The 27,109-nt window shown below is 39.1% G+C and overlaps 1 long non-coding RNA gene across 1 annotated transcript in view; it reads left to right on the plus strand.

The window, feature by feature from the left end:
- Positions 1-20,491, plus strand: part of LOC309966813 — a 40,861-nt gene extending 20,370 nt beyond the window's left edge. The window contains exons 2-3 of the long non-coding RNA XR_014326482.1: positions 18,500-18,565; positions 20,007-20,491. This is a non-coding gene — a long non-coding RNA (uncharacterized lncRNA). The remainder of the gene's footprint in view (positions 1-18,499; positions 18,566-20,006) is intronic.
- The last annotated feature ends 6,618 nt before the right edge of the window (positions 20,492-27,109 follow it).

The raw sequence follows: 27,109 nt of genomic DNA on the forward strand, positions 1-27,109 counted from the left end.
TAATTGTTTTGGGTTTGCTATTGTAGTTCTTTTCCTTCTCTTGTGTTTCTTGCCTAGAGAAGTTCCTTTAGCATTTGTTGTAAAGCTGGTTTGGTGGTGCTGAATTCTCTTACCTTTTGCTTGTCTGTAAAGGTTTTAATTTCTCCATCAAATCTGAATGAGATCCTTGCTGGGTAGAGTAGTCTTGGTTGCAGGTTTTTCTCCTTCATCACTTTAAATATGTCCTGCCACTCCCTTCTGGCTTGCAGAGTTTCTGCTGAAACATCAGCTGTTAACCTTATGGGGATTCCCTTGTGTGTTATTTGTTGTTTCTCCCTTGCTGCTTTTAATATGTTTTCTTTGTATTTAATTTTTGACAGTTTCCTTAATATGTGTCTTGGCGTGTTTCTCCTTGGATTTATCCTGTATGTGACTCTCTGTGCTTCCTGGACTTGATTAACTATTTCCTTTCCCATATTAGGGAAGTTTTCAACTATAATCTCTTCAAATATTTTCTCAGTCCCTTTCTTTTGCTCTTCTTCTTCTGGAACCCCTATAATTCGAATGTTGGTGCGTGTGATGTTGTCCCAGAGGTCTCTGAGACTGTCCTCAGTTCTTTTCATTCCTTTTTCTTTATTCTGCTCTGCAGTGGTTATTTCCACTATTTTATCTTCCAGGTCAGTTATCCGTTCTTCTGCCTCAGTTATTCTGCTATTGATCCCATCTAGATTATTTTTAATTTCATTTACTGTGTTGTTCATCGTTGTTTGTTTCATCTTTAGTTCTTCTAGGCCCTTGTTAAATGTTTCTTGCATTTTGTCTATTCTATTTCCAAGATTTTGGATCATCTTTACTATCATGATTTTGAAATCTTTTTCAGGTAGACTCCCTATTTCCTCTTCATTCGTTAGGTCTGGTGGGTTTTTATCTTGCTCCTTCATCTGCTGTGTGTTTTTCTGTCTTCTCATTTTGCTTATCTTACTGTGTTTGGGGTCTCCTTTTTGCAGGCTGCACGTTCGTAGTTCCCGTTGTTTTTGGTGTCTGTCCCCATTGGCTAAGGTTGGTTCAGTGGGTTGTATAGGCTTCCTGCTGGAGGGGACTAGTGCCTGTGTTCTGCCTGATGAGGCTGGATATTGTCTTTCTGGTGGGCAGGTCCACGTCTGGTGGTGTGTTTTGGGGTGTCTGTGGACTTATTATGATTTTAGGCAGCCTCTCTGCTAATGGGTGGGGTTGTGTTCCTGTCTTGCTAGTTGTTTGGCATAGTGTGTCCAGCACTGTAGCTTGCTGGTCGTTGAGTGAAGCTGGGTGCTGGTGTTGAGATGGAGATCTCTGGGAGATTTTTGCCGTTTGATATTATGTGGAGCTGGGAGGTCTCTTGTGGACCAGTGTCCTGAAGTTGGCTCTCCCACCTCAGAGGCACAGCACTGACTCCTGGCTGCAGCACCAAGAGCCTTTCATCCACACAGCTCAGAATAAAAGGGAGAAAAAGTAGAAAGAAAGAATTAGTAGAAGTAGAAAGAAAGAGAGAAAGAAAGAAAGGAGGGAGGGAGGAAGGAAGGAAGGTGGGAAGGAAGGAAAAAAAGAAAGGAGATAAAGTAAAATAAAATTAAGATAAAATATAAAGTTATTAAAATAAAAAAATAATTATTAAGAGAAAAAAAAAAAAAACAACGGACGGATAGAACCCTAGGTCAAATGGTGGAAGCAAAGCCATACAGACAATATCTCACAGAGGCGTACACATACACACTCACAAAAAGAGGCAAAGGGGAAAAAAATCATAAATCTTGCTCTCAAAGTCCATCTCCTTAATTTGGGATGATTCGTTGTCTATTCAGGTATTCCACAGATGCAGGTACATCAAGTTGATTGTGGAGCTTTAATCCGCTGCTTCTGAGGCTGCTGGGAGAGATTTCCCTTTCTCTTCTTTGTTCTCACAGCTCCCAGGGGCTCAGCTTTGGATTTGGCCCCGCCTCTGCGTGTAGGTCGCTGGAGGGCGTCTGTTCTTCGCTCAGACAGGACGGGGTTAAAGGAGCCGCTGATTCGGGGGCTCTGGCTCACTCAGGCCGGGAGGGGAGGGAGGGGCACGGAGTGCGGGGCGGGCCTGCGGCGGCAGAGGCCGGCGTGACGTTGCACCAGCGTGAGGCGCGCCGTGCCTTCTCCCGGGGAAGTAGTCCCTGGCTTCCGGGACCCTGGCAGTGGCGGGCTGCACAGGCTCCCCGGAAGCGGGGTGTGGATAGTGTCCTGTGCTCACACACAGGCTTCTTGGTGGCGGCAGCAGCAGCCTTAGCGTCTCATGCCCGTCTCTGGGGTCCGCGCTTTTACCCGCGGCTCGCGCCCGTCTCTGGAGCTCCTTTAAGCAGCGCTCTTAATCCCCTCTCCTCGCGCACCAGGAAACAAAGAGTGAAGAAAAAGTCTCTTGCCTCTTCGGCAGCTCCAGACTTTTCCCCGGACTCCCTCCCCGCTAGCCGTGGCACACTAACCCTCTGCAGGCTGTGTTCACGCCGCCAACCCCAGGCCTCTCCCGGTGCTCCGACCGAAGCCCGAACCTCAGCACCCAGCCCCGCCCGCCCCGGCGGGTGAGCAGACAAGCCTCTCGGGCTGGTGAGTGCCAGTCGGCACCGATCCTCTGTGCGGGAATCTCCCCGCTTTGCCCTCCGCACCCCTGTTGCTGTGCTCTCCTCCGCGGCTCCGAAGCTTCCCCCCTCCGCCACCCGCAGTCTCCGCCCGCGAAGGGGCTTCCTAGTGTGTGGAGACCTTTCCTCCTTCACGGCTCCCTCGCACTGGTGCAGGTCCCGTCCCTGTCCTTTGTCTCTGTTTATTCTTTTTTGTTTTGCCCTACCCAGGTACGTGGGGGGTTTCTTGCCTTTTGGGAGGTCTGAGGTCTTCTGCCAGCGTTCAGTAGGTGTTCTGTAGGAGTTGTTCCACATGTAAATGTATTTCTCGGGTATCTGTGGGGAGGAAGGTGATGTCCGCGTCTTACTCTTCCGCCATCTTCCCGGAAGCCCCAAGGCCTCATTCTTAAAACTTATAGAAGCCAATGGAAGTAAAGCTGCCAAGGTCGTTTGCAAAGTCATGAACATATTTCCCCAGTTTTTCATGTGAAGCATAAAGAGACAAGAATGGAGTCAGTGGTAGAGCTCACTTTGTGAGTAGGAAGTATGGAATGGAAAATAAGATGGTGAGGTTGTATGAAGAGCATGTGTACTCAGCTATCCCCCATGACTTCTCTGACTTCATAAAGTCTTCTCTGAGTTTTGACTTCTATTTTCCCTTCTCCAAACAAAAGCATCATAAAAATCTTACGAATCCCTTCCATAGAGAGCCACGGTTGTCCTTAATAAAAATTACAGTAGAAGGACCACGGAAAGGTGTGAATGAATGAAGCCTGCTGTGATCTAACACCGGAGACGTGAGTCTGATTTCTGAATAGATCATTAAAGTAGAATAATGAAGAAAGGAGAACTCTCAAATGATGGCGTGAATGCCTCTTGGCTTTCTTTTTTTTTTTTTTTTTCAAGTAAGGAAGGAAAAATCTGTGTGTTATCATTAGAGCATTTGATGTCAAGCAGAATGTCCCAGTATTGTGATTCAATAATCACTCTTACCATCTTTAAATAGAAGTAAAACTTATTCTAAATTGCTGGTTAGGAATCTTCTCAGAATGATCGACGGTGTATGATTAAAACTGTTGTACAGGCAATTGCTTCCACACACATCTAGGGAAGAACAGAGCATCCTAAAGGCAATTCAGTGCTCCACATTTGAGCCAAGATCCAAGTACTAACTGTCTTTACTTGGTCACTTTTTAAAACTAGCTTAACTAGTTAATGAATACCCCTATCTACCTTTTCATCAGAGCCTGTCTCAACTATAGAATCTGTTCGACCAAAGTATCTAATGTCTAATAACATCATTCTTTTGCCTACTCCAAGTTCTGCATAAGACCCCCCCCCCCCAATTTATCTCCCCTACTATGGCCTCATCTCCCAAGGACAGGTCCTGCTGAGAGCTCACGACTCTACGACACTTCCTACCTATGCCCATCCTCCCATTCTCAGCCAGCTCGTCTTTTCCTAGGGGAAGCTTATCCATATTCTTGCTGCAATGCATGGTCTTCCTGCTATATTTGGGCCTATTTCTCTTTGGGATCAGAAAAATATACTTTTTAAAAAGCTAAGTGCAAGTATTTCCTCTATCCCAGAAGCCTGTGCCTATTACAAACCACAGTGATTAAGAGATCCTGGGGTGCCAGGGGAAACTTGGGTCCACATATGACATGGGTCCATTGACGAGATTTTTACAATGCAGCAGACACAGCAGAAGTGATGGGAAATCATGACAGCAACATGTGAGTCTGTGAAGCTGTTTGGTATCCTGAAGCTTATATCCCGCAGCTGTTGATCTTTTTTGTTTCCTTAGAATGAGTATGCAAAATATATCCTTTGTGACAGCTAAAATAGCACAAAGACTGATACATATTTTAGCAAAATACTAACATTTTAAATAGATTTAATATTATACTTATTCTTAATATGAATTATTAACTCACATAGTAGCCATTATTAACTAGCCACACATTAATTTCTTATAATAATCACAATATACCATATATAATATTTGCCCTGCACTATACCAAGTACATCACACATATTAACTCATTTAATATTCATAATAATTCCATATGGCTATTATTATTACTATATCTCTTTTTCAGATGAAAAAACTGAAGTGTATAAAGTTTAAATAAAATGCCCTAGCTCTTGTTCCTTGAAAATCCATGAGCTGGGTACCAAACTGAAGCATTACAATTGCAGGACCTGTATGCTGACTCTCTGGGCTAATGATACCAGGCAAGGGTTCTCAAAGGATGATTTATGTGCTGAAGAAATTTATACTGCGCATAATAAAGATAGGAAGAAGGAGGTCTATGTCTTTGTGACTTGGCTTCCTATAATCTTTTTTCCCAGTTTTACTGAGATATAACTGACATGTAACACATGTATTAGTTTATGCAACATAATGATTTAATATATATATAGTGCAATAATTACCACATAAGTTTAGTTAACATCCATCACCTCGCATAGTTAAAATTTTTTTTTCTTGTGATGAGAACTTTTAAAATCTGCTCTTTTAACAACTTTCAGATATACTAAACAGCATAGCCACCATGCTGTACGTTACATACCCGGAACTTATTTACCTTATAACTGGAAGTTTGTACCTTTTGACCACCTTCACCCATTCCCCATTCCCCTGGCAACCACCAATCTCCTTTCTGTTTCTATGACTTGGTTTTTTTAGATTCCGCATATAACTGAGATAATACAGTATCTGTCTTTCTCTGTACGACTTATTTCACTTAGCATAATGCCCTCAAGGTCCATCCATGTTGTTGAAAATGACAGGATTTCCTTATTTTTTATGGATGAATAATATTCAATTGTGTATATATGTGTGTATATATTTTCTTTATCCGTTCATCTGCTAATGGACACTTAGGTTGTTTCCATGTCTTGACTGTTGTAACTAATGTTGCAAAGGACATGGGGATACAGATCTCTTTGTGATAGTGATTTCATTTCCTTTGAGTATATTCCCAGAAGAGGGACTGCTGAATCATATGGTATTTCTATTTTTAGTGTTTTGAGGAACCTCCATACTGTTTTCCACAGTGGCTGTATGAGTTTACATTCCCACCAACAGTGCACAAGGGTTCCTTTTTCTCCACATCCTTGCCAACACTTGTTATCGTTTGTCTTTTTTATGATAACCATTCTAACAGGTCTGAGGTGGTATCTCACTGTGTGTTGATTTTCATTTCCCTGATGATCAGTAATGTTGAGCACATTTTCATGTATCTGTTGGCCATTTGTATGAGTTCTTTATTTTGGATATTATCCTCTTTTCAGATATATGATTTGCAAATATTTTCTTCCACTTGGTAGTTTGCCTTTTCATTTTGTTGACTGTTTCCTTTGTTGTGCAGAAGCTTTTTAGTTAGGAGTAGTCCTACCTTTCTTTTGTTGCCTTTGCTTTTGGTGTCAAATCCAAAAAATCATTGTCAAGACTGATGTCAAGGAGCTCACCCCTTATGCTTTCTTCTAGGAGTCTTATGGTTTTCAATTTTTTTTATTGGAGTATAGTTGCTTTACAATATTGTGTTAGTTTATACTATACAGCAAAGTGAATCAGCTATACGTATACATATATCCCCCTGTTTTTGGATTTCCTTCTCATTTAGGTCACCACAGAGTGCTGAGTAGAGTTCCCTGAGCTATACAGTAGGTTCTCATTAGTTATGTATTTTATACATAGTATCAGTAGTGTATCTATGTCAATCCCAATCTCCCAATTCATCCCCCCCTTCCCCATTGGTATCCATACATTTGTTCTCTACATCTGTGTCTCTATTTCTGCTTTGTAAATAAGATTGTCTATACCAATTTTTTTAGATTCCACATATATGTGTTAATATATGATATTTGTTTTTCTCTTTCTGACTTAACTTCACTCTGTATGACAGTCTCTAGGTCCATCCATGTCTCTACAAATGACCCAATTTCATTCCTTTTTATGGCTGAGTAATATTCCATTGTATATATGTGCCACATCTTATTTATCGATTCATCTGTCGATGTACATTTAGGTTGTTTCCATGTCTTGGCTATTGTGAATAGTGCTGCTATGAACATAGGGGTGCGTGTACCTTTTTGAATTATACTTTTGTCTGGGTATATGCCCAGGAGTGGGATTGCTGGATCATATGGTAATTCTATTTTTAGTTTTCTGAGGAAACTCCACACTGTGTTCCATAATGGTTGCACCAACTTACATTCCCATGAACAGGGTAGGAGGGTTCCCTTTTCTCCTTACCTTCTCCAGCATTTGTTATTTGTAGACTTCTTAATGATGGCCATTCTGAATGGTGTGAGGTGGTACCTCATTGTAGTTTTGATTTGCATTTCTCTAATAATTAGTGATGTTGAGCATCTTTTCATGTGCCTACTGGCCATCTGTATGTCTTCTTTGGAGAAGTGTCTATTAAGGTCTTCTGCCCATTTTTTGATTGGGTTGTTTGTTTTCTTGTTGTTGAGTTGTATGAGATGTTTGTATATTTTGGAGATTAAGCCCTTGTCTGTTGCATCATTTGCAAATATTTTCTCCTATTCTGTAGGTTGTCTTTTCATTTTTTGTTTGTTTTTGTTGTTGTTTTTTATGGTTTTCTTTGCTGTGTAAGAGCTTGTAAGTTTGACAGGAATTTCAAAACTTCAGGGTTGAGATACAAAAAACCAGTATTATTAAAGGGGGAGTGATTCATTACAAATCGCTACCCTTCATCAAATTAGGATATTCAAGCATGGTGTCATTTGAATAAGACCATAATGTCACTTGCATGAGCTGTCACATTACTCCTCTTTTCCCCATTGGGCCACAGTATTTTGAGAAACAGACCATCAAATGTGTAGGTAAAGGAGGGCAGGGAGTATACCTCTGGACAGAAATGCCTTTAAGTGACTGAAGCAACAGTAACTAGTGGCAAAGGAAAAGAACTTGAGCACTCAGAACACTGTTGGAGGCCTTGCACACTTTATGAAAACTTGATTACTTGCCACCTGCTAGGATGAAGGGAAGACAGAAAACTGTTTTTTTTATCTTGATTCTGTCTCTACAAAGACGCTCTCTGCAGGTTTGTTTACTCCTTTAGTTTTGTCCTCAAACTGCAGACCAAGATGATTTTTTTCCTAAATATGTAATTTTGAATTAACACTGCCTGTCCCCATTCCAAATTGGCTCCCATTTTTCCTGTATCCTCCAAACACCCCCACCAATCTCTATCCTGCCGTGTAGGAAAACATACCAAAAATGGGTTTGCACTATATTTAGAAAGTATGATTTAAAAAAAATTATCAGTAATTGTATCTGGTTGTATTGTTCCCAGATCATATCCTCCTTCTGTGCTACCTTTAGATGTTAGAGAGGAGAATATGTCATCCATGCAGGGGGAGCTGAGGTGCTGATGTGTACACAGCTATAGCCCCCATGCACAAATCAGATCCTGAACCTGAAAAGTAGGAATATCTTGGTTGGAAACAAAACTGGATGGGAAACATTGATCAAAATGTAAAATAGCCAATATGTCCAAGTGGTCAAAATGAGTATTTCCAGTCTATTTTAAGTGCATTTTTATGGCTCACAATTGTTATCTAATCATTGTGTTTTCCCAAACGGTTAGAATTTCAGGTCAAAAGGAGAAATAGCTACACCTCAGTAGAGTACACCATTGAAAAGATCATTTAAACAAACATCTCCCTTTCAAAGGTTCCAGAATGACAGATCACCCATTATCTATTATCTATCTAATTTTTATATCTCCATCTATATGCTAATGCACACATACTATATATTAACATGCGTGTACACACACATACATAATGACAGCATGGGAATATGTCTTTGAACTGCATTTCTGTCATGCCCTTTTACGTAGTCACTTTCCCCCCAGTCCTGGACTAAGGGAAATTTTTTTTGGAGAAAGAAAAAAAAAAAACTCTTCATCCTTCCTTTGAATTCTAGCAAGAATTTGATGTATTATGAAGCAGGAAAGCCATTTAATTTTTTTCTCTGAATTTGATATTCTGACTGTCATGAAACCATTGTTTAGTAAAGGCAGAACTTGCAGCTACCTAGATTTTGCATGTTTGTTCACTGTTCTTAGATGGAATCGAGGTAAAAGTTTGGATGGAATTTGAGCACTGACTATTCGACATGCTATGTATTGACATTTTCCTGCTCATTAGTGTGTGCATGTGAGCAGACAGCTTATCATTCTCCACAATACATAGGCACACTGGTGCTTTGTTGTGTGTTTTATGTTTATGGAAGCCTTTCTGAAACTCTATTAGCAGTTTGATAGCATAAATCCATATTTTAAATTTTTTGGATGATTTTTTCTACTTAATAACTGCCTGATCACTGATCACTTTTATTTTCTTCTTCTTCTTCTTTTTTTTTTTTGTGGTACGCGGGCCTCTCACTGTTGTGGCCTCTCCCGTTGCGGAGCACAGGCTCCGGACGCGCAGGCTCAGCGGCCATGGCTCACGGGCCTAGCTGCTCCACGACATGCGGGATCTTCCCAGACCGGGGCACGAACCCGTGTCCCCTGCATCGGCAGGCGGACTCTCAACCACTGCGCCACCAGGGAAACCCTTCTTCTTTTTTTAAGGGACACCATTATATGTATTTTATTTATTTATTTGTTTGGCTGCATTAGGTCTTTGTTGTGGCATGTGGGATCTTTCTTTGTGTCAAGTGGGCTTCTCTCTAGTTGTGGCATGCAGACTCCAGAGTGCACGGGCTCAGTAGTTGCGGCCCGTGGGCTTAGTTGTCCTGTGGCATGTGGGATCTTAGTTCCCCGACCAGGGATCGAACCCACGTCCCCATTGGAAGGCGGATTCTTAAACACTGGACCACAAGGGACGTCCTTCACTTTTATTTTCTTCTGACATTCAAACAGACTTTTCACAAAAAGAATCCAAGTTTTAAAAAAAGAAATGAGAAATGATTATACAAAGAGAAAAAGAACATGTTGAGCATTTTTACAAAGATAGTAAATATGTCTCTGTTAAGAGTTTCATTACAATAAAATAGATGTTTTGCCCCTTCACCTATTGAGACACTAACAGTTTGGGTCTCCTGAATTATATTATGTTTGATAACTTCCTATTGCATTAGTGAATTTCCATTTGGCTATAAAAAATTTCCTGATAAAGCACCATTATTTCTGTGGCTCTGAGGCAAAGCATAATCTGATAATGTAGCTACTTTTATTATAACTGTAGCTAATGTGATAATATACACCATATTATTACAGAAATGCTTGGTGATGTTTTCACTTTTGGAAAAGGGCAGACAGGCTCAGAGAAAGAACAACAGGAGAGACAAGGGATATTCAAACAGAACAGCAAAGTGTGCCCTTAAAAAGCAAGTTGGCGCTACAACTGCATAATGCAGTTTGTTCTCCCAGGAAGAATGAAGAAAAGGGGTGGGAGGCGGCGGAGCATTCCCTTCCTCACAAATCAGGGTGACACACCCTGTGTCTGAAATCAGAAATCACCTGTGTCTTATGTTTAGGATGATACCTGTCAACAGGGATAGACAATGAAGATGAGCTCATTAGGACAGACTGGTTATCTCATTTAGACTGAGTTTACCTCTAAACCATTCAATTCCAATCCATATGTTGAGCCCCTACTAAGTCTAAGTACTCTGCTAGATGGTGTAGATACAGTGGTGAAAACACCATGATCCCTATTGTTAAGCAGAACATATTATTTAATAATCATAACACAATGTAGTGGGAGGTATGTAAATAATTAATTATCATTCCATGTAACAAGTGATTTTAGGAGATACTGACAAGGCCTCTTGGAGGCTGAGTAGGAGTTCCAGATGGATGAGACAGTCAGGAGTGTGTGGAACAGAAGGGAAGAGGTGGTGGTTGCTAGAAATGGTTGAAAAGGCATTGGGGGTGACAGGTTAAGGTCAGATGTGAAGGACATGACGTGCTCTGAAGAGTATTCTGGACTTTATTCCATGATGGGGGTGGAGGAGGTTATCCCCAAAGGAGCAGCAATAATAGTTCAGATTTATGTTTTGGAAAGAACATAGTGCAGGATGGACAGGAGCGATAAACAACTTAAAAGAGGGGAAGGCCATGAAGCTACACTAAGGTTGCTCACCAGATTTGAGGGATGCACAGATTTGCTATATGTATTTAAGCCAAAATCAATTGAATGATTGAGGGAAAAAGTGGGAGTCAAGCGAATTGACTTGTGTGACTAGGTAACTGCTTGGCCCCATTAACTGATAAAGAAAAATCTTGCTAATGAGTTTGTTTTGGGATGTATTAATTTTGAGATCACTTCCAGAATATCCAGGTGGAGTTGCCCAGCAGGCTTAAGAAAGATATCAAACTTCTGAGTTACCAGTATATTAGCGGCAGTTAGAGTTTGGGAAACAGATGAAATAGCAGAAGGAAGAAATGGAAGGAAAAATGAGAAAGCTGAGGATGAAAGTCTGGGAACACACATTCAGAGGGCATAAGGAAAAGAACTAGTGCGGGAACCCAAGAAGAAGTATTTAGAGGGGAGGAGGAGAGAAAATAGGAAAAGGTAAAGTCGTGGTTTGACAAAGCAAGTTTCTAGATGGAAGGATCCAACTGTGTTAGAGACCCCTGGGCAGCTAAGAAAAATAATGATGGAAAGTCCTGAAGATGCACAGTTGGGAGGAATAAGAGTCTGCGGAGGCAAACTACTTATTTTGAAGCTTGGTAGGCAAAAGAATGGTAAGAGGTAGAGTAAGGGATAAGGAACTTTTGTAACTGGTGAGAGCCGAGCAAGGCTGTGTGCCGAGGAAGAGAAAAACGTGCAGAGAAGGTAAAATATAAGAATTAGCCTTGGACTTGGAGAAGGATAGGTACTGATGTGAATGTAGAACGGAAAGGAGGCATGTGATGCGGTTCACATATCACATATCACATGCAAACCCCATCACACATCTGTGAGACTGTGTTACCCATCTCAACCCACTTGTATGTGAAAGTTTGCCTCTTTGTGGCCCCAGACTGACTCACCCCAGATTAATCTTCTTATGAATGAGTATCATTGTTCATAACAATCTCTAAGTGAGGGGTTTGTCAAGGTCATCACAAACCCATCAACAATGTTATAACAACAATAACAAAACCTTCAAACCAAAGCCCCTTAACACATACTGTATTTTTTATGAGTTAACAGTATTGTATTATCTTAGTGTACAAGAAATGAAAACAGGGTGATAAAACTTGAATTAACAGATAACCTCATTACTTGAAGTTTTATTTTGCCCAACCTTTAGCAAAAAAGAGGCAAATGATAAACATGTTCCTATGAAGTTCACAGAAAGAAACTTAGCAAAATTTCCTTCCCTAATTCACTCTCTGTACCTAAAGTCCTAGGAAGATATTGTAAAATGTTATTGAACATGATACCCTGAGGCACAGAAAAATACTGGATCATTAAAGAGAGATCAAATTACGGTCATTTTCCTACACAGGAAAGAAGGGCTAAGCATTTAAAGATTTTCAGTGGAGTTAGAATACAATGTATTTGTTTGGTTGACCTCAGGTTAAGCAGAAAATAAAATTTATCAGAACCTCTCATTTTCACCATTCTCTGAGCACTCCAGTTAATTTAAATTTTGTACAGGGAAACAGTACAGAGTTGATTTTTATTCTATGGTAGAGAAGTTATACTTGGTTACAGGTATGAACTTTCTAGGTATAAAGCACAGAAAGGTTTTCATCCCTGATGATAAATCTTTTCATAAGTTTTATCCAATTCACTTAGAATTATTGAAGCTATTCCAAAGGAGACACTGTCATTCTATACTAGTGGTACATAAGATAATTCTCACTCAATGGGGTTGTTTTTTTTTTTGGAAAACCAGTGTTTGTCTCTGAAGAAATGAGCTTATCTAAGCTCGTTGACCATGTTTCTGGTTCTGGTTTCAGCTTTGCTGTTGACATTGACAAATCCTTCACTTGTTTGGATCTCAGAGTTCTTATCTGTAATGCAAAGAGTTTGTCTAAGGTAAACTTCAAGGGCCCTTTCAGATTTAAAATGCTTTGTGTCCATATTCTTTGTATTTGGCCTAAATTTTCCAATTTGGGGCTATCTCTCTTGGATCATTTCCTTCAGCGATCAAAACATCTCCCATCTTAAAATAATTTTGTTCTATGTCCAGCAGTCATCCCATTTCTCATAGAAAACTTCTTGAGAGGGTTGTCTGTATTGGTTGTCTCTCCTTCCTCACTTTCTATTCTGACTTAATCCCTCTCCAGTTGGGCTTCTGCACACACCTATCACTGAAACCACCCTTGTCATAGTTGACAGTGATCTCCATCTTGCCAAATCTTTTGCTTAATTCGCTGTCTTTATTTTGCTCATATGACCTAGTTAACTGTTCCTTCCACTTTAAAAAATTGTTTCTCTAATCTTCCATGTACCACACTTCCCTGATATTTTCTCCTACTCACTGCACAGTAACCCCTGCTGGCTTTTCTTCTTCTCAATCTCTAAACCAACTTGTCTAATAGAAATATAACATGAGCTACATATGCGATTTTAAATTTCCTAGTATTTAATTTCCACATTAAAAAAAGTAAAAACGAAGAGGTGAAATCAATTTTAATAATACATTTTAATTAACTCAAAATCTCCAAAATATTATTTCAGTAAGCAATCACTATAAATAATTAATGAGCTACTTTACATTCTTTATATATATCCTTAATCTTCACAATCTGGTGCGTATTTTACACTGATAGTGCATCTCAGTTTGGAGTAGCATATTTTGAAAGCTGAAAAGCCACATATGGCTACTAGTGGCCAACACATTGGATGGTGCAACTCTAAATGCAGGAGTGGCCTGGGGCTCAGTCCTGAAGCCCTTTTTATTCTCCATGTACAGTCTTTCTGGGTGACCGAGGTGAGCATATATTATCAGTCTTTCAATAAGTATTTCTTGGGTGCTTAACATGTGCCAGGCTACTGTGTTCTAGGTAGTAGAGGACACAATAGTGAACAAAATAGTCATAAATCCCCACCCCAACAGAGCCTATCTTCTACTAAAAGAGAGTAGACACTAAACAATATAACTGAGTTAAGTATATCGCACAAGAGAAGGTGATAAGTGCTGTGGCAGGGACAGAGGAGTGGCAGAAAAGTGGAAAGTGACGTTAGAGAGGCAAAGAAGGGGTCCGATGATTTAGGGCTGCCTTTTTTTTTTTTTGTATGCTATTGAAAAATCTTTGGCTTTTATCATATTGAGATGAGGAAACATTAGAAGGCTTCAAGCAAAGAAATACATGATATAACTCAAGCTGTGAAGATGATTTTGGCTGCTGTTTTGAGAATATACAATAAAAGGTCAGGGGAGAAACATTGTGACCAGATAGGAGGCTGTTGCAATAATCTAAGCTGGAGAGGACAGTGGCTTTGATCTGTTTGTTACCAGGGGAAGTAGTGAGAAGGTATCAAGTTCAGGCCAGATATATAAACATGGGAATCATCAACGCATGTCTGCTTTGTCCAATTGGATAGCTACTGGCCACATATTGCTATTTAAATTTAAATTAATTAAAAAAAATAATCAGCTCCTCAGTTATACCAGCCTAGCTGTATTTCAAGTGCTAATATCCACATGTGGTGAGTGATACTGCAGTAGACAGTACAGATATAGGACATTTCCATTCTCGCTGAAAGTTCTATTGGGCAACATTGATACAGATGACATTTAGAGTTTTGTCCTCCTATCTCTCAAATCAACTTCCTGCTAGATGTTTCAACTGAATAATTATATTATTGTTATACTAATATATGTCAAATTATCATCATATACACAACATGGTCAGTATTTTTGATTCCAGTCTTCATTCCTCTGTCTACTTTGACTTCATTTTTGCCATCCCGGTAAATGGGATCACCATCTATACTACTGAGCCAACTATGAGGTCATTCCTCATTCCTATCTTTCTCTCCCCACCCGTCCCGTCACTTCTAATCCATTAGCAGGTTGATTTGCTTCTACCTCTAAGACATAGCCTATGACCACCGCTTAGCATCTCCACGTCAATCACATCCTCTTTCACGGGACAACTGAGATGGCTTACAAATTAGTGGTTTTTTCCACTCTTAGAATACGGTAGAATCACCTGGGAGTTTAGAACAAAAAAAAAAGCCAGGAAAAGCAATGCTTAGGCACTACTCCACGCCCACAAATAGAGCTTGGCTTTATAAAAGTTTCCCAAGGGCAAGGAGGGCTGGGGACCACTTTTACCCTATCCTCTTCCACCACTTCCCATTGTCTACTCGCCACATAGGAGCCAGAGTGACCTTTCTAAATAGTAAATCAGATTATGTTATTCCCTCACCTGAAACTTTCTCATCATCTCTCATTGCTCTGAAGAATTTGGAGCTCCTGACCGTACAAGATCTGGCCCTGAATGTTTCTCCAGTCTGCTTTTGCCTGGTGGACACCTATGGTTGTCACTTCCTCTTCGAGGTGCCCCGTCCTTCTCATCTTAACCAGCCCTTCTCTCCTCCCCCAGCACCTTTCTCAGTCACTCCCCTTCCCAATTCCCTGGTTTATTTTCTTTATGGAATCTATTGTTCTCTGAAATTGTTACCAAATGCAAGTTCACGTGCCCTGATGTATTGTGAGGCCAAACAATACAGAAACGTTGGAGTTTGGAGCCGGGAAATGTTTATTGCAGGGCCATGCAAGGAGAAAGGGGGCTCATGCCCCCTGCAAATGCCTAACTCCCAAAAGGGTTTCAGCAAAGCATTTTTAAAGGCCGGGTGAGGGAGGAGGGTCACAGGGTATGTGATCAGCTCATGCACAATTCTCTGATTGGTTGATTATGAGGTAACAGGGTGTGGGTCCAGGACTACGTGCTCATGATCATCAAATAGTTAATTTCTTACATTTGGTGGTGGTTTTTAGCATCTGAAAAACTCAGTAAATATGCATGAGATACTATTATCTGGGTACTTCAGAGAGGAGCTCCAGCAGAGGATATGGGGAAGGGGTCTGTCCTGGGAGGCCTCTCATAAGTGCCTGCTCGTTTACACAATGATCATATTTAATACTTTTCTGATCTGTTGTTTATCTCCCTGACTAGAACCTATAGTCCATAAGAGCAAGGAACATTTATCTATTTATCTCTAGCACTAGAGCAGAACCTGGCAACAAATAAATATTTTTGAATGACCCCGTTCAATTGCTTCATTTAATACAGATTTTAAAAGATTTAGAATCTTCAGGGAAGAGACAGTGATTACAATGATGATAATAACGTACTCAGCAACAGCTATGATTTATAGAGTGCTTACTATGTGTTAGGCACTGTGTTTATTTCAATACACCCATTTTATGGATAAGAACACTGGGATTTAGAAAGGCAAAGTAACTTGATTGGGGCTACCAAGGTAGTAAGTATGAGAAGCCAGATCTGGAACTGGGGTCTGTCTGAGGCCAAGGTCCTAAATCTTAAAAAACAAACAAAAAACCCCCAAACCAAACTTGTAGCCATTTAATAAATATGAAATAAATAGAATACATGGCAGTTGATGCATTTTAGAAGCTTGTCAAACACTGATACTTAGTTTATGATTAGGAAAAACAATATACTTCATCTTCTCTTCCCATGTAGACCTTGGGTCACTGTGGCATCCTTTTGCCCCTGTAAAGAACTCAAGTGCTGGCCTGCATTCCTCTTTTGCCAGTTATTTTGTGCAACATGCTGTTCTAGCCTAAAGAATTCCATCTCCTAGCAGCTACCAGGGTTACTTGCAGCCTCAACGATCTTCCTTTGAGAGAGGGAAAAATCCCTTAACTTTGTAACACAGTCCAGCGATGCATGAGAAGCCTTTGTCAAACCGTAGGGGGGGAAAAAAGGAAAATAAAAATACCGTTCTCCTCTGGAATGTCTCCTAGGACTAGTGAAAAATGCTAATTCTGACAACAGTGAAGTCATTTAAAAATCAAAGCACCTTTGAATTATATTCGAAATGAGATTAAAATGAGAAGTGGTGCAAGAAAATAATTATATGCTTCGAATCTAGAAGCATCTTATCCCCTCCAGCTCTGTCCTCCTGGTGTATGAAGCCCTCGATGTTTTTCCCCCAGGAACGATTTTCCCGTAACTCATCCTAGATACGCTTTGGTTCTGTTTGCAGGAAAAGGTAGAGGGCTGCAAGGCTTCTCTTGATTGCCCCAGAATAGGCTGATGGGAAGTTTGAGCCTTCCCTCCTTTCTATAAGAAACCCCCAACGGTGCAGCGTTTTTATTTTTAATTACTCCAAGCTTGGTGTGCATAGGGGGGCTTACTGGCCTCGACTAAACGGGCTGCATCTGGAGACTCCAGGAGATCAAGTTCAAAGTGGGTCAGAGCGCTTACAGAATGTGCATTTCTCCTTCCCAGCACAGGCCTACGCTCTCCACACCCCGCCTCGCGCCTCCGAGCCCCTCACCCTGCTGCGGAGACGCCCCTCTCCCCCGGCATCCAGGAAGCGGTGGGCCCGGGGGATGCGCCCTGGGAAAAGGGCAAGGATCCCAGGCCGCGTGATCTATCCCCAAGGCACGCCTGGCTCCTACATCCCCGGGCCGCCCCCGCCCCGAGCGAGCCGGGCCCGCGCCCTAAGGCTCCGGAGGCCCGTCCGCATTCTTCTGCAGCCAGATGACGGCCCTCGGGGCGCCCCTTCTTCCCGGCGCGCGGCTACCAGGGCGCGGGGGGCGGGAGCTGCGCCCCAGCCCGCGGCCCAGATGGCCCGGCAGCCCCGAGCGGGGACATTTTCTCAGGCTTTCAAAGAGAGCACTTTCTTTCCTGCCTAATATTTAGCTCCTTCAAATGCAAATGGAGAGGTTTCGCTCCAAGGTTAGCATAACAATTATGGGAAAGCTTTAAATCTGATGCGTTTGTTTACACGATGAAAGGCCGGCAGGATCCGAAAGCTCGGAGGCCCCGGCTTTTCAGCGACTATTTTCTAACTGGTGCCCTGCGAGTCAATTTTAGATCACAAAGAAAACCAATTTATAGGACGGTGGAGGCTAATTTTGGAGGGAGTTCGACGTTATTATCATGTTTTTTTAAATGACCGCTGCTGAAATAGTGATTATTTTTGTCCCCCTTTTTCATCGTGAAGTTTGGTGGGAGGTAATTGGTGTTGGTGATGGGCAGGAAGGTCTTCATTTCTGGGGACTATGGGAACAGAGCATGGGGCTAACGCAGGTAGAGGATTTTCCAGGGACCTGGTGGGATTTTAGCCTAACACGCGTAAAAGTGTCTTTCAGTGTGCTTGTCAAAGAAGCTGAACTTTTTTCGATTTGGCTTAAATGGTTTGGTGTTTCAAAAAGGGTTGTCTGGTTTTAGCTACAACCTCAGACTAAGATTTAGGGAATGCCATTCCCTCACTGTAAAACCATTGATTTCCAGATCTTGACACTGAGAACTGGGCCTGGCCCATTGGAAGTGTCTCAGCTCTGCTGGGAGGGGGGAAGGATGACCCTCAGGGCCTGCTGAATCAGCAAGAAGGAAATCTCAGGCTTTTTTTTTTTGTCTTTACTCTTAGACCTTCCTGGAGACTTTTTCCAGCCCTCCCTCCTGGCACACAAAGGAGCTCTTATATGCGGTGCTGTGAGATCTCCGCCTATTAGGGTCTTCTCTGTGTGAGGCCCAGGAGAGAATGAAGACCCCTGGGAGCTTGTTAAATCTATTGGCTTCATTGATAATATACTAGAAAATGTTTTGTAAACACTACAATCTACAATCCCTGTAACACTGAAAGTTTATGAGTATGGAGTGTTTAAGAGTATTATTCCATTTGGGGAGTATTTATTGACCAACATAAATATGCCGTTTTCAGTGTGAAGATTAAGTGACAAAACCATTTTTTTTCTTGAATTATTTCTACAGGTGAACTGAAATACCTGTCCTGACGGTGGGACCAGGGCAAGCATGGATGGTGCTATTATTGGACAGGTACAAAGCAGTAGTGTTCAACCTGAGTGCGTAGCAGAATCACCTGAGGGTCTTGTTCAACTGGATGGCTGGTCCTCACCCCCCCAGTTGTCTGATGGAGTAGGTCTGGGGTGGAGCCTGAGAATTTCCATTTTGCACAAGTTGCCAGGTGATACTGATGCTCTCTTCCCAGGACCACACTTGGAGAACCACTAGCAGAAAAGAATCAGAACTGTATTATTTTGAGAGAACCTAATAGGATAAAGGAGTTTCCTCTTTGTAAGAATAGCATAGAGAAAAAGAATAGCTACTGATTGCTACTAGGAATTAAGATTGAGGAACTATTCTTAAATTTAAACATTTCTCTGATCGGGTTTTTTTTTTTTTTTTTGCCGTACGCGGGCCTCTCACTGTTGTGGCCTCTCCCATTGCGGAGCACAGGCTCCGGACGCGCAGGCTCAGTGGCCATGGCTCATGGGCCCAGCCGCTCCGCGGCATGTGGGATCTTTCCGGACCGGGGCACGAACCCGTGTCCCCTGCATCGGCAGGCGGACTCTCAACCACTGCGCCACCAGGGAAGCCCTGATCTGGGTTTTTAAAGATTATTGGCTTGGCCTATTTAGGAGCTCAAAGTGAAGTGAAGTCTTTCTGAATAGTGTTAGAAAAACACTATTTGGCCCTGCTAGCCAGATGAATGGGTTCTCAGCAGATGGTGGTATATTAATTAAATATATATTTTTTCTGATATTCGGGTACATGGAACTTGCCCCTTGGTCATCTTACTAATCTTGCCCCTCTTATGAATTACCCTATGATATGGCCTTTTCTGGAGTGTTTTCTTTCTCTGAAACCCTAGACTACAGGGTCCTTATCCTTACTAAGACCCCTCTTCAAACCCAAGTGCTGAAATAAGCCTTCAAGACAGAGAAGTTGAGATTTTCATGAAATCTTAACTGTTTTAAAATGAAATCTTAAAACCCCTTCTCATTCATCTAACCATTTGATGTAATCAGACATACTTATATGCTTATGTTTAGTGTCTGTGTTTGATCTTAGTGTCATCAATATGCGTTTTCCTGTTTTATTTTAAATTGCACATCCTGTGAAGGAGAGACATTTTAATTCTCACTTTTCATAGTGCTTAGTATGGAGCCACACGGATGTAGATACATAAAAACAAATGATTTTAATGACGATGATGATGTCTCATTAAGTGGCTTGACATGAAGTTAGGGTCTGTTTACGTGCTACTAAAATATATAGATGAAAATATATCTTCTAGATAAAGTCACTTGACCATGGACACATGTCATGCTAGTTAGAGACCAGTAGTAAATTTAAATCACAGGAGAAATTTTTCTCAAGTCATATTTTTATGTGCATTAATATATAGCTCAAGAAATCATATGTAAATCATTCTGTAAGATAAACAAACACCTAAAACTGATTTTTTGTTTAATAGGCACCATAACGTGCTGGAGAACACTGAAAAGTGAGCCTCACCAGTAACTAGTTTTGTGATGTTCGGTGTTGAGGATGGAGGGCGATGCTGTTGAAATAGAATTTGCTGAGTAAGTCATTTACCCTTCTCTCATCTACGAGCATGAGATATGAATGATCGTTATAGTTGTTTCTGGATTACACGTATAGCATCTGCTTTGGGTTACTTAAACCGTATAATACATACACATGCATGAAGGGTCAGCATTGGTTTAAACAGGTGACTATTATGATAATACTGTCAACACCTTTTAAAATTATTGTGATCTCCTCTACATATGTTCAGTCTCCTACATTCAAGTCATCGAAGAGACATTTAATTTAGAAACGGAGCAGAATTTCTTTACCCTTGCCCTTATCGTTTGTCACAGCTGACTGCTTTTAGTGCCAATAAAATGCTTAGGGGCTCTGGGTTTTACTGGGCAAAAGCACTGAGTGACAAAGTCATTCCTGTTGAATATTAACATCATTTACTAAGAATATAATTAGAAGTAAAATAAGCTAGCATATAAAATTTGTATCTTAATCATCCTCTGTCCTTGTTCAGGTGTTAAAAAATTCTTTTCTTGGTCCTTAATATAGAGTCAGGGTTTTAAGGGCATTAAGCCATCATCACAGCTATTGAGGCAGCGGACATTTCCTCAGGTATTGTAAGAGACTTGACTATTTTGGAGGTCGAGTGAAGAGTGGGACACGAAATCTGTGTGTGTTTGTGTCTCTGTATTGTGGGGTGGGGGAATGAAAGTGGAAAACGATAGAGTAAATAAGGCTCACGGGTACTTAACTAGTTCTGAAATAAAACCACGGTTTGAATCCGATAGGTCAATTATATATAAATATGGTGTAGAGGGCAGATAGCCAGAAATAACAGATTTTATTCTCCAGAGGGAAAGGGAGAATTAACCAGAGCAGAAGTCTCTGGAACAGGGGTACTCCATTAGATGAGAACGGTAAGGCTTGAATACAATTATTTCATTGTATATTCATTTTATTTACCAGTTCTCCTGCTGCAGACATTGGCGTTGCTTCCATTTATCTTTGCTATTATAAATAATGCTGCTATGTTCATTATTGTACTTGTTTCCTGGTACAAAGGTGCCATATTATCTCTAAGGCATATTCATTTTGTGATGCGTTATTAATTTCTATTCTGTCTATAATTTTTATGAACAAAGTAGTAACCCCTAAGCCAGTTTCACGTGTTTGCACAGTAGAATTGTTCATTAGAGGGTATGTAGCTCTTCAGCTTTGCAAGCTAATGCCAAAATTGCTTTCCAAAAACTGCATACTCCTACCACAGTGTATGAGTTCCTGTTGCCGTGTATCCTTCCTAACACACTACATTGTCAGAATTTTACCTCATTGTCATTTTTAATTTCCTCTCTTTGATTGTTTTAATGTGGTTGATCATTTTTCATATATTGTTCATTCATGTTTTGTCTTTTTTTAATGTAATTTACTACCCTTTTATTTTTTAATTTTTTTAATTATTTTTTTTTACTTTATTTATTTGGTTGCCTTGGGTATTAGCTGCAGCAGGCGAGCTGCAGCAGGCGAGCTCCTTAGTTGCAGCACGTGGCTCCTTAGTTGAAGCAGATGGGCTCCTTAGTTGTGTCAGGTGGGCTCCTTAGTTGCGGCTCACTGGTTCCTTAGTTGTGGCATGTGAACTCTTAGTTGCAGCATGCATGTGGGATCTAGTTCCCAGACCAGGGATGGAACCTGGGCCCCCTGCATCGGGAGCGTGGAGTCTTAACCACTGCGCCACCAGGGAAGTCTCACTACCCTTCTTTTTTTAAAAAAATTAGTAGGAACATTCTCATACTAATCTTGTGATGACTATATGCTATTGCAAATAATCATTCTTACTTTGTGGCTGACATTTTCATCCTCTATTAGATATTTTTTGATAAACAGAAAAGTTCTTAGCTTTAAATGACTTATCATTTTCTTTATGTTTTCACTCTTTGTGTCCTGTTTAAGAATGCATCTTTTTATCAAAAAGATGTTATATCACATTCTTTTTCTAAAAGTGCTAAGCCCTCAACCAATCTGAAATTGTTTTTTTTAGAAGATGTGAGGAAGAGATCCAAGTCCGTTTTTTTCCTAAAGGGGTAGCTGGTTATTCTTGTGTGTTTATTCAGTAGTCCCTGCTTTCCTATTGGTGTGTGATGCTACCTGTATCGTATATTCAATGTTCATATTTACCTGGGTCTGTTTTGTGGTTCTCATTTGTGTTCTGTTAGTTTACTTGATTCTCTATGCCCTAATTCTATACCATCTCAATTAAAAATGGCTTTCTAGTCTTCATATCCGGCAGAGGACGAACTTTGACTTGACTCTTCTTCAGGAGTGTCTTGACTGTTCTTGGTCTCTTGCTCTTTCGTATGCACATTAGAATTAGCATGTTAATTTTCACATAAAGTCTCTTCTGAATTTTTATTTCTGAATTCTTTTCTGAAGTTTTATAGAAAGACCCTTGCTCAGTCTGGGAAGAATTGACATTGTCCCACTATTATAATATCGAATTTTCTAAGCCATGAATATGATAAATCTCTCCATTTATTTACATATTCCTTAATGTCTTCAAACAAAAGTTGATAATTTTCTCTAACAGGTCTTCATGACTTTTGTTTTAAATAGTTAATATTTGATGCTATTACAAATGGTATGTTTGAAATTAATTAAACGTTCTGTTTGTCATTATTGTACCTAAATGAGATTGACTTTTATGTAACAACTACATCTAGCAACTTTGCTGACCTGTCTTACTAAATTTGATAATTTATCTGTACATTCACTTGGGTTGTTTTATATACCATCATATTATATGAGAAAAGCAATAGTTATACGTTTTCCTTTCCTTATGCGTTTAACTTTTCCTTCCTTTTTCTTCTCTTCTGTTTTTCTCCTTCTCCCCCTCCATGCATCTCTTCCTGTATTCCTCCCTTCCTTCTTTTTTTTCTCTCCTCCTTTCCTTTCTGGGTTTCCCCTAACCCTATTCCACTGTTTTTATTGTACTAGTTAGACCTGCAGTCTAGTATTATATAGAAGTGCAGGCAAATATGCCTTACCTTGGATTTCAGAAGAAATCTTTTTAATGTTTCACCATTAAATATGTTAGTTGTAAGCTCTGTGTGTGTGATGTGTGTGTGTAGAAGATAACCTTTAAAAAATATTTATTTATTTATTTATTTATTTATTTTGGCTGCATCGAGTCTTAGTTGCGACAGGATCTTTCATCTTTCATTGCAGCGTGTGGGCTTCTCTCTAGCTGTGGCATGTGGGCTCCAGAGCACACGGGCTCTCTAGTTGTGGCTTGCATGCTCAGTAGTGGCGGTGCGAGGGCTTAGTTGCCCCAAGGCATGTGGGATCTTAGTTCCCTGACCAGGGGTTGAACCCACGTCCCCTGCATTGGTAGGCAGATTCTTAACCACTGGACCACCAGGGAAGTCCCAGAAGATAATTTTTAATTTGAGAACAAGGTTTGTTAGGTCTTTTTTTCAGTTAAGAATGAATATTGATTTTTATCAGTTTTTTTCATCTTTTGAGACATTCACATTATTACCTTTTATTTGCTAATGTGGTAAATTATATTAATAGATTTCCTAAAGTTGAACCAACTTTACATTCCTGGGGTAAATTAAAATTAATATTAAAAAAATTATTGTATTAAGAAAACACATAAAATTTATTATCTTAATCATTATTAAATGTACAGTTCAGTAATGTTAAGCATATTCACATTTCCGTGAAAGAGATCTCCAGTACGTTTTCCTCTTGCAAAATTGAAGCTCTGTACCCTTTAAACACTCCCCATAACCCCATTCTCCAAGACCCTGGCAACCACCGTCCAACTTTTAGTTTCTATGAATTTGACAATTCTAGATACCTCATATTAGTGGAATTATACAGTATTTGTCTTTTGTGACTGGTTTATTTCACTTAGCATAATGTCCCCAAGCTTCATCCAGGTTGTAGCATGTGTCAAAATTTCTTTCCTTTTTAAATGGAATAATATTTCATTCTATGTATAGACCACATTTTGCCTGTCCATTCATCTGTCTGAACATTTGGATTGCTACTATCTCTTGGCTATTGTGAATAGTGCTGCTGTGAACATGGCTGTGCAAATATCTCCTGAGATCCTGCTTTCAAAACTTTTGGGTATATACCCAGAAGTGGAATTGCTCTATTATATGATAATTCTATTTTTAATTTTTTGAGGAACCGCCATACTGTTTTCCATAGCAGCTGCACCATTTTATACATTTCTTCACATCCTTCCCAGCATTTGTTATTTTCTGTGTTATTGATAGTAGCAGTAAGGGGTAGGAGGTGATATCTTATTGTGGTTTTGATTTTCATTTCTCTAATGATTAGTGATGTTGAGCATCTTTTTATATGCTTGTTGGCCATTTCCATGTCCTCTTTGAAGAAATGTCTATTCGAGTTCTTTGCCCATTTTTAAATCAGGCTATTTGTTGTGTTGTTGTTGAGTTGTAGGAGTTCTTTATGTACTCTGGATACTAACCTCTTATCAGATATGTGATTTGCAAATATTTTTTCCCATTCAGTAGGCTGCCTTTTCACTCTGTTAATAGTGTTCTTTGATGAAGAAGTTTTAAATTTTAATGTAATCAAATTTGTCTGTTTTCACTTTTTTTTGCTTTTGGTGTAAAACTGTTATTTTTTTAAATTGCTGGATTTATTTTGTTAATATTCTGTTAAGGAATACTCTATATCTGTATTAATGAGTGAAACTGGCCTGTAATTTGCCTTTCTCATATTTTCCTTTCCTGGTTTTGTATCAGAATTATACTAGCCTCATAAAATGAGTTCAATAGTGTTTCTTTTTGTATTTTCTGAAATATTGTATGTAAGATTGGAATTATCTGTCCTTGAATAGTGAATAGAAGTTGCTGGGGCCTGGTATTTCATTTGTGGGAATATTTAAAACTACTGATTAAATTTCTTTAATGGTTTTAAAACTATTCAAGTGATCTATTTTTCTTAAGTCCATTTGGCAAGGTATGTATTTTTTTCCTAAGAATCAATTTCAACATTTTTGGTAGCATAAAGTTGATAATATTCTTTTACAATTTTTTAAAATGTTTGCAGCATCTATAGCTATGCACCCTTTTCATTTCCATATTACTTATTAGTATGCTCTCTCTTTTATTAATCAAGCTTGCCAGAGGTTTGTCAATTTAATTGCTCTTTTCTAAAAGGTCAGGTGGTTTCTGTGATCCTCTATTGTATTTTTAAAATTTCATTAATTTCTGCTATATTTTTATTACTTTATTCCATATACTTTATTGGAGTCAATTTTATGTTTTAAAATTTCTAAAATTATCTGCTTTCCTTGCTTTTAATATACACGTTAGATGCATTAATCTTTTTTCTCTAAATATCATTTTACTAGCACTCCTGAGTTACTTAGAAGCATATTTTAATTTTAAAAATATATGAGCATTTAAACAAGTTTTCTGTTGCTATTGACTTTTGTAATGATTATTATATTTTCACGAAAGAATATTTTATATTTTTGCAAACGATACACATATGTTTAAGAAAATGTGTATTTTCCAATTATTAAGAATATCCTATGTAATTCAGAATATTGAGGCTATGTTCGATATTCTTATTCATTTTTTCACTTGTTTATTGATAAGAAACGTTTTAAGAATGCTTATTATGATGATAGATTTGTAAATTTACTATGATAGTTCTCTCAATTTTCTTTTTATATATTTTGAAACTGTATTTTGGGTACATTTAAATTTAAATTATTATATCTTCCGGTGAATCTTTTATACTATTGTACTTCCTTTAACTCTAGAATATTTTTTGTCTTAAAGTATATAGTTTCTAACATTAGTACAGCCCAATCAGTTTGTTATTTTATGTTGTCTAATGTAAACTACGTATATCTAGATTTAAAAAATTCTGGTCTGAAACACCTTGACTTTTAACATGGAATTTGTTGTGATTAATGATACATTTGGATTTATTTCAAATATGCTATTGCGTATCCGCTATTTATTCTATTTTTACTGTGGTATTTCTTTTGGTTTCAGTGCTTATTCTGTATTTTAATTTAAAAATTCTAATCTCTCACTCAACAATGTAGTGATTTTAGAATATTTGAACTCCTGTTACTTTCCTACTGTCTTATTTGCTATTATTTTCCAGTGGCTTTAAAAAAAATAAACCGCACAAAATAGATATTATAGTTTTACATATTCAATATCTTTTTTTCCAGTTTAATCTATGTTTACTACTGTCTTTTCCCTTCTTAAATTTCTCACCATCCTTTCTTGTCTCTCAGACCTTCTTTTTTGCTCATTTTAATTTTTCTTAAATTAAATCCTGTACTTACATCTTCAGTGAGCCTCTATTAATAGTATATACTCAGACCTTGTCTGTTGCCTTTATTTTGCCCATGTTCTTAAATACTAATTTCACTCAGTGTAGAATTCTGTCTTGACAATTATTTTTTTCCTTAGCACATTTTGATATTATTTTGCTCTTTTCTGACTTTTGTTATTACTCTTGAAAACTCAGTTGTCTAATTTTAATTTTTGTTAATTTGCCTTTAACTTCTGCCTTCTTTCAAGATCTTCTTTTGTCTTTGATGCTCTACAGATTTTTACATTTCCATTTATTTCCATTTATTTATTCTGCTTTAGATATACTGGGATTCTGAGAATTTGCATTTTTTTCTTAATTCTGAAACAAACCTTAGCTAGTATTTCTTTGAATATTGTCTCTCCCACATTCTTCCTTTTATTTCTTTCTAGTATGTCGATTACGGGGCATTAGATTATCTCTTTTTGTCACCCATTCCTTTTACCTTCTCTTTCATACTCTTTCCCTTTTTATAGTTCAGGGTCTCATTCTGTATAATTTCTCCAGATTTGTCTTCTGCTGCATTGGTTTTGTCTTCAGCTTTGTCTTTCCAGCTGTTTAACTAGTTAATTAAATTTTTAATTTCACTTATATATTGTATTTCTATAAGATCTATATGGTTATCTTCAAATATACCTCATTTTGATAGTTTCTCCT

The sequence above is a fragment of the Leucopleurus acutus genome, assembly GCF_964270905.1.
Source record: "Leucopleurus acutus genome assembly, chromosome: 10".
Classification (NCBI taxonomy): domain Eukaryota; kingdom Metazoa; phylum Chordata; class Mammalia; order Artiodactyla; family Delphinidae; genus Leucopleurus; species Leucopleurus acutus.